This window comes from Arachis hypogaea, chromosome 12, assembly GCF_003086295.3.
Source record: "Arachis hypogaea cultivar Tifrunner chromosome 12, arahy.Tifrunner.gnm2.J5K5, whole genome shotgun sequence".
In the NCBI taxonomy this organism is placed as follows: Eukaryota; Viridiplantae; Streptophyta; class Magnoliopsida; order Fabales; family Fabaceae; genus Arachis; species Arachis hypogaea.
Window position 1 is genome coordinate 62,207,494 of NC_092047.1, and position 8,268 is coordinate 62,215,761.

At 38.4% G+C, this 8,268-nt stretch overlaps 1 pseudogene; it reads right to left on the reverse strand.

Moving 5' to 3' along the window:
* Positions 1-1,027: 1,027 nt before the first annotated feature.
* On the reverse strand, positions 1,028-1,143 carry LOC112730821 (small nucleolar RNA R71; annotated as a pseudogene).
* Between the last annotated feature and the right edge of the window lie 7,125 nt (positions 1,144-8,268).

Here is an 8,268-nt window from a genome sequence, read left to right on the forward strand (position 1 = left end):
TCAAATATCTTTTCTAACTTCTTATCTTCTTATCTTTTCAAAATTTAATTTCAAAATCTTTTTCAACTAACTAATTGACTTTTTGTTTATTTTGTAACTTTTTCAAAACTACCTAACTAATTATCCCTCTCTAATTTTCGAAAATACCTCCCTCTTTTTCAAAAATTCTTTTTAAATTGTTTTCAATTTTTAATTTTAATTTTATTTCATTCTTAATTTTTGAAAATCATTAACCCTTCTTCAAAAACTATTTTCGAAATTTAACTTTAAAATTTTTAATTTTCAAAAATCCTCTCACCTCTCATCTTCTTTTATTTATTTACTCATCTACTAACACTTCTCCTCACCCAAAATTCGAACCCCTTCTTCTCCTTTGAGTTCGAATTCTTCTCTTCTTCATTCTTAATCTTCTTTTCTTCTACTCACACAAGGGAACCTCTATACTGTGATAAAAAAGATCCCTATTATTATTTTCTATTCCCTTCTTTTTCATATGAGCAGGAGCAAGGACAAGAACATTCTTGTTGAAGCAGATCCTGAACCTGAAAGGACTCTGAAAAGGAAACTAAGAGAAGCTAAAATACAACAATCCAGAGACAACCTTACAGGAATTTTTGAACAAGAAGAGGAGATGGCAGCCGAAAATAATAATAATGCAAGAAGGATGCTTGGTGACCTTACTGCACCTAATCCCAATTTACATGGAAGAAGCATCTCAATTCCTACCATTGGAGCAAACAATTTTGAGCTTAAACCTCAATTAGTTTCTCTGATGCAGCAGAACTGCAAGTTCCATGGACTTCCATCTGAAGATCCTTTTCAGTTCTTAACTGAATTTTTGCAGATCTGTGATACTGTTAAGACTAATGGAGTAGATCCTGAAGTCTACAGGCTCATGCTTTTTCCTTTTGCTGTGAGAGACAGAGCTAGAATATGGTTGGATTCTCAACCTAAAGATAGCCTTAACTCTTGGGATAAGCTGGTCAAGGCTTTCTTAGCCATGTTCTTTCCTCCTCAAAAGCTGAGTAAGCTTAGAGTGGATGTTCAAACCTTCAGACAGAAAGAAGGTGAATCCCTCTATGAAGCTTGGGAGAGATACAAGGAACTGACCAAAAAGTGTCTGATGACAAGTCATCTTAGCCTAGTTTCACTAGCCTTTTTCTTTTGTTTTCAATTGAATTATGCACTTTCTTGAGCCATAAGCAAGCCAATTGGGTATATTTTCATGCTTCCTTTGATTTAATCAACCATAGATGAATTAATGCAATTTCATGAGGTTTTATGCTATAATTGTCATATATTATGAAAGAATGAATATCTCATGATTTTTAGCATAACTTTGATGTGTTTGGTTGATTGATGATAGGTGAAGAAAGCTTGGAGAAAGGTTGAAGCAAGAAGGAATGGCTAGGAGGAAAAGAGAACAAAATGTTTGAGCAAAAGTTTGCCTCAAACTTTAGCTCAAACTTTTGAAAGAAGTGAAAACGAACCAGGGAGCAAAAAGCTTGACCAAAAGTTTGCCTCAAACTTTTGTGCAAACTTTTGGGCAAAAAGCTTGAGCAAAAGTTTGCCTCAAACTTTTTGGCAAACTTTTGGGCAAAAAGCTTGAGCAAAAGTTTGCCTCAAACTTTTGGCAAACTTTTGGCATCACAAATCAACACCCTGGAGAGCAAAAGTTTGCGCCAACGTTTGCCTCAAACTTTTTGGCAAACGTTGGCGCATGAACAACACACCCTGGAGAGCAAAAGTTTGCGCCAACGTTTGCCTCAAACTTTTTGGCAAACGTTGGCGCCATGAGTGTGCAAGGGGAGGCCAACGTTTGAGCAAAAGTTTGACCCCAAACTTTTGCCCAAACGTTGGTAGCAGCAAAATAGGGTGGCTGATGTGAAAAGTTTGAGTAAAAGTTTGCCTCAAACTTTTACTCAAACTTTTACTCAAGCTTTCATGATTCCAAACCCGGTTCACTTTGGTTCTTCTCCAAACTCCAAGAGCAATCAACCAAGGCCTTTTTCAACCCAATTCCATCAAGAGCAAAGGCCCAATTCAAGGCTTGAAGACCATTTGAAGAAAGTGTATAAACAGCTTAGGATTTAAGTTCTTCGGGGAGCTTTTCCTTTTAGTTTTCATAGAGAGTTTTCGGAGAGCTTTTGGTATTGAGTGAATTTTAATTTCTAAGTCTCGGGGAAGGAGAATTGAATTCCCTTCCTCTTAGTTTTCTTGCTTTCAATTTCAATTACAATTGTCTTGGATCTTGGGTTGGAGAATTGAAGGAAATCTGTTTCAATCTCACCTTGGGATCTTGTTTAATTCTCTGCTTAATTGAATTTCAGTTTCGGTTAATTGCTTCTTCATCTACTTTCTTTGCAATTTACATTTCCTTTGCAATTGTTCTTGTTGGATCTAGGAAGGCATTGAGATCTAGACTTGGTTATCTAGTCTCTTGGGTCCTGAGATCTGAATTCCAATTTTACATCCCCTGTTTAATGCTTTTCAATCTCATTTACATTTCTGTTTTTAGATCCGATTCAATCCAAGTTATCTTCTACTTCTCTGTTCGTTGCAATTTACTTTTCCTTGTTTAAATTCTGCAAATCCAATTCCCAATTCCCTTTACAATTCAAGCCATTTACATTTCTTGCAATTTAAGATTCTGCAATTTACATTTCTTGCATTCTAAGTTTCTGCCATTTAATTTCTTGTTCTTTAAGATTTAGCACTTTAAATTTCAGTTCTCTTTACTTTCATGCAATTTACCCACTCCCTTTACTTTCTCTGCAATTTAAATTCTGCAAATCACAAATCTCTCAACCAAATCTTGATTCGCTTGACTAAATCAACCACTAAGCTAAAATTGCTCAATCCTTCAATCCCTGTGGTATCGACCTCACTCCCGTGAGTTATTATTACTTGATGCGACCCGGTGCACTTGTCGGTTAGATTTGTGTGTTTGGAATTCGTTTTCCAAAAATACACATCAGTGTCCTTCTGACATGCTTTCAGAATGGACCATCCTGGATATATTCTATGATGGTCTGTCTGAATTAGCTAAGATGTCATTGGATACTTCTGCAGGTGGATCCATTCACCTAAAGAAAATGCCTGCAGAAGCTCAAGAACTTATTGACATGGTTGCTAATAACCAGTTCATGTACACTTCTGAGAGGAACCCTGCGAGTAATGGGACGCCTCAGAAGAAGGGAGTTCTTGAAAGTGATACTCTGAATGCCATATTGCCTCAGAATAAAATATTGACTCAGCAAGTTAATATGATTTTTCAGAGTCTGAATGGAATGCAAGCTGCATCCAACAGTACTCAAGAGGCATCTTCTGAAGAAAAAGCTTATGATCCTGAAAACCCTGCAATAGCAGAGGTGAATTACATGGGTGAACCATATGGAAACACCTATAATCCCTCATGGAGAAATCACCCAAATCTCTCATGGAAGGATCAAAAGCCTCAACAAGGCTTTAATAATGGTGGAAGAAACAGGTTTAGCAATAGCAAGCCTTTTCCATCATCCACTCAGCAACAAACAGAGAACTCTGAACAAAATACCTCTAATTTAGCAAACTTAGTCTCTGATCTATCTAAGGCCACTGTGAGTTTCATGAATGAAACAAGGTCCTCCATTAGAAATTTGGAAGCACAAGTGGGCCAGCTGAGTAAGAAGATCACTGAAACCCCTCCTAGTGCTCTCCCAAGCAATACAGAAGAAAATCCAAAAGGAGAGTGCAAAGCCATTGATATCACCATCATGGATGAACCCAAGCAGGAAGGGGAGGACGTGAATCCCAAGGAGGAAGACCTCCTAGGACGTCCAGTGATCAATAAGGAGTTTCCCTTTGAGGAACCAAAGGAATCTGAGGCTCATTTAGAGACCATAGAGATTCCATTGAACCTCCTTATGCCATTCATGAGCTCTGATGAGTATTCTTCTTCTGAAGAGAATGGGGATGTTACTGAAGAGCAAGTTGCCAAGTACCTTGGTGCAATCATGAAGATGAATACCAAATTATTTGGTAATGAGACATGGGAAGATGAACTTACTTGCTCATCAATGAAGTGAGTGATCTGGATCAACTAACATTGCCTCAGAAGAAACAGGATCTTGGAAAGTTCTTAATACCTTGTACCATAGGCACCATGACCTTTGAGAAGGCTCTGTGTGACCTTGGGTCAGGAATAAACCTCATGCCACTCTCTGTAATGGAGAAACTAAGAACCCTTGAGGTACAGGAAGCCAATTTCTCATTAGAGATGGCAGACAAATCCATGAAAATAGCTTATGGACAAGTAGAGGACATGTTAGTAAAGGTTAAAGACCTTTACATCCCTGCTGATTTCATAATCCTGGATACTGGGAAGGACGAGGATGAATCCATCATTCTTGGAAGATCCTTCCTAGCCACAGCAAGAGCTGTGATTGATGTGGACAGAGGAGAATTGATCCTTCAATTAAATGAGGATAACCTTGTGTTTAAAACTCAAGGATCTCTCTCTGTACCCATGGAGAGGAAGCATAAAAGCTTCTTTTACTGCAGAGTCAACCAAAGCCCCCATAGTCAAACTCTAAGTTTGGTGTTGGGAGGCCACAACCAAACTCTAAGTTTGGTGTTGAACTCCCATATCCAAACTCTAAGTTTGGTGTTGGGAAGTCTCAACAATGCTTTGAACATATGTGAGGCTCCATGAGAGTCCACTGTCAAGCTATTGACATTAAAGAAGCGCTTGTTGGGAGGCAACCCAATTTTTATTTATCTAATTTTATTTTTATTGTTCTTTCATGTTTTATTAGGTTCATGATCATGTGGAGTCACACAATAAATAGAAAAATCAAAAATAGAATAAAAAATAGCAGAAGAAAAATCACACCCTGGAGGAAGGGCTCACTGGCATTTAAACGCCAGTAAGGAGCATCTGGCTAGCGTGCAACGCCAGAACAGAGCATGCATCTGGCGCTGAACGCTAGAAACAAGCATAGAACTGGTGTTCAACGCCAGAAACATGCTGCATCTGGGCGTTGAACGCCCAGAACAAGCATCAGTTCAGCGTTTAAACGCCAGAATTGCATGCAAAGGCATTTTACAGGCCTAATTGGTGCAGGAATGTAAATCCTTGACACCTCAAGATCTGTGGACCTCACAGGATCATCTCAGGATCTGTGGACCCCACAGGATCCCCACCTTCCCTCCTCATAATCCTAGATTCTTCCACATCTTCTTCATCTATTCTTTCTTCTTTTGCTCGAGGGCGAGCAATATTCTAAGTTTGGTGTGGAAAAAGCATAAGCTTTTTATTTTTCCATTACCATTGATGGCACCTAAGACCGGAGAAACCTCTAGAAAAGGGAAAGGGAAGACAAAAGCTTCCACCTCCGAGTCATAGGAGATGGAGAGATTCATCTCAAGGGTCTATAGCTCAGTGGTAGAACATTTGACTGCAAATCAAGAGATCCCTGAGATACCTCAGGGGATACATTTTCCCCCACACAATTATTGGGAGCAACTAAGGATAGGAGCACCAAAATCACTAGGGATCAAGCAACAAAGACAAGGAAGAGACATAGAAGAGCTCAAGGACATCATTGGTTCCTCAAGAAGAAAATGTCACCATCACTAAGGTGGACTCATTCCTTGTTCTTAAATTTATTGTTTTTCGATTTTTTTGAGCTTTATGTTTATTTATGTGTGTGTCTTATTACATGATCATTAGTATTTAAGTGTCTATGCCTTAAAGTAATGAATATGAATCCATCACCTCTCTTAAATGAAAAATGTTTTAATTCAAAAGAACAAGAAGTACACGAGTTTCGAATTTATCCTTGAACTTAGTTTAATTATATTGATGTGGTGACAATGCTTCTTGTTTTCTGAATGAATGCTTGAACAATGCATATGTCTTTTGAAGTTGTTGTTTAAGAATGTTAAATATGTTGGCTCTTGAAAGAATGATGACAAGGAGACATGTTATTTGATAATCTGAAAAATCATAAAAATGATTCTTGAAGCAAGAAAAATCAGTGAATACAAAATCTTGCAGAAGAAAAAAAATAGAAAAAAAAATAGCGAAAAAAAATAGAAAAAAAAAAGAGAAAAAGCAAGCAGAAAAAGCCAAAAGCTCTTAAAACCAAGAGGCAAGAGCAAAAAGCCAATAACCCTTAAAACCAAAAGGCAAGGGTAATAAAAAGGATCCCAAGGCTTTGAGCATCAGTGGATAGGAGGACCTAAAGGAATAAAATCCTGGCCTAAGTGGCTAAACCAAGTTGTCCCTAACCATGTGCTTGTGGCGTGAAGGTGTCAAGTGAAAACTTGAGACTGAGCGGTTAAAGTCAAGGTCCAAAGCAAAAAAAAGAGCGTGCTTAAGAACCCTAGACACCTCTAATTGGGGAATTTAGCAAAGCTGAGTCAAAATCTGAAAAGGTTCACCCAATTATGTGTCTGTGGCATTTATGTATTCGGTGGTAATACTGGAAAACAAAGTGCTTAGGGCCACGGCCAAGACTCATAAAGTAGCTGTGTTCAAGAATCAACATACTAAACTAGGAGAATCAATAACACTATCTGAACTCTGAGTTCCTATAGATGCCAATCATTCTAGACTTCAATGGATAAAGTGAGATTCCAAAACTATTCAAGAGGCAAAAAGCTACAAGTCCCGCTCATCTGCTTGGAGCTATGCTTCATTGATAGTTTGGAATTTATAGTATATTCTCTTCTTTTTATCCTATTTGATTTTCAGTTGCTTGGGGACAAGCAACAATTTAAGTTTGGTGTTGTGATGAGCGGATAATCTATACGCTTTTTGGCATTGTTTTAAGTATGTTTTTAGTAGGATCTAGTTACTTTTAGGGATGTTTTTATTAGTTTTTATGTTAAATTCACATTTCTGGACTTTACTATGAGTTTGTGTGGTTTTTTGTGATTTTAGGTAATTTCTGGCTGAAATTGAGGGACTTGAGCAAAAATCAGATTCAGAGGTTGAAGAAGGACTGCTGATGCTGTTGGATTCTGACCTCCCTGCACTCAAAGTAGATTTTCTAGAGCTACAGAACTCAAAATGGCGCGCTTCCAATTGCGTTGGAAAGTAGACATCCAGGGCTTTCCAGAAATATATAATAGTCCATACTTTGGCCGAGTTTAGATGACGCAAAAGGGCGTTGAACGCCAGTTCTACGCTGCAGTCTGGAGTTAAACGCCAGAAACACGTCACGAACCAGAGTTGGACGCCAAAAACATGTTACAACTTGGCGTTCAACTCCAGAAGAAGCCTCTGTACGTGTAAACTTCAAGCTCAGCCCAAGCACACACCAAGTGGGCCCCGGAAGTGGATTTATGCATCAATTACTTGTTTATGTAAACACTAGTAACTAGTTTAGTATAAATAGAACTTTTTACTAATCTTCGGATCATCTTATGATTTTTAGTTCATCTTTGAGATCATATTGATCACGTTTAGGGGCTGGTCTCTCGGCCATACCTGAACCTTCATTACTTATGTATTTTCAACGGTAGAGTTTCTACACTCCATAGATTAAGGTGTGGAGCTCTGCTGTTTCTCATGAATTAATGCAAAGTACTACTGTTTCTCTATTCAATTCAACTTATTCCGCTTCTAAGATATTCATTCGCACTTCAATATGAATGTGATGAATGTGACAATCATCATCATTCCCCTACGAACGCGTGCATGACAACCACTTCCGTTCCACCTTAGATTGAATGAATATCTCTTGGATCTCTTAATCAGAATCTTCGTGGTATAAGCTAGATTGATGGTGGCATTCATGAGAGTCCGAAAAGTCTAAACCTTGTCTGTGGTATTCTGAGTAGGATTCAGGGATTGAATGACTGTGACGAACTTCAAACTCGCGAGTGCTGGGCGAGTGACAGACGCAAAAGGAGGGTGAATCCTATTCCAGTATGATCGAGAACCTCAGATGATTAGCCGTGCTGTGACAGAGCATTTGGACCTTTTCACAAGAGGATGGGATGTAGCCATTGACAACGGTGATGCCCTTGCATAAAGCTTGCCATGGAAAGGAGTAGGATTGGTTGGATGAAGACAGCAGGAAAGCAGAAGTTCAGAAGAACAGAAGCATCTCTATACGCTTATTTGAAATTCCCACCAATGAATTACATAAGTATTTCTATCTTTATTTTCTGTTTATTTATTATTTATTTTTGAAAACTCCACCACTATTTGATATCCGCCTGACTGAGATTTACAAGATGACCATAGCTTTCTTCATACCAACAATCTCTGTGGGA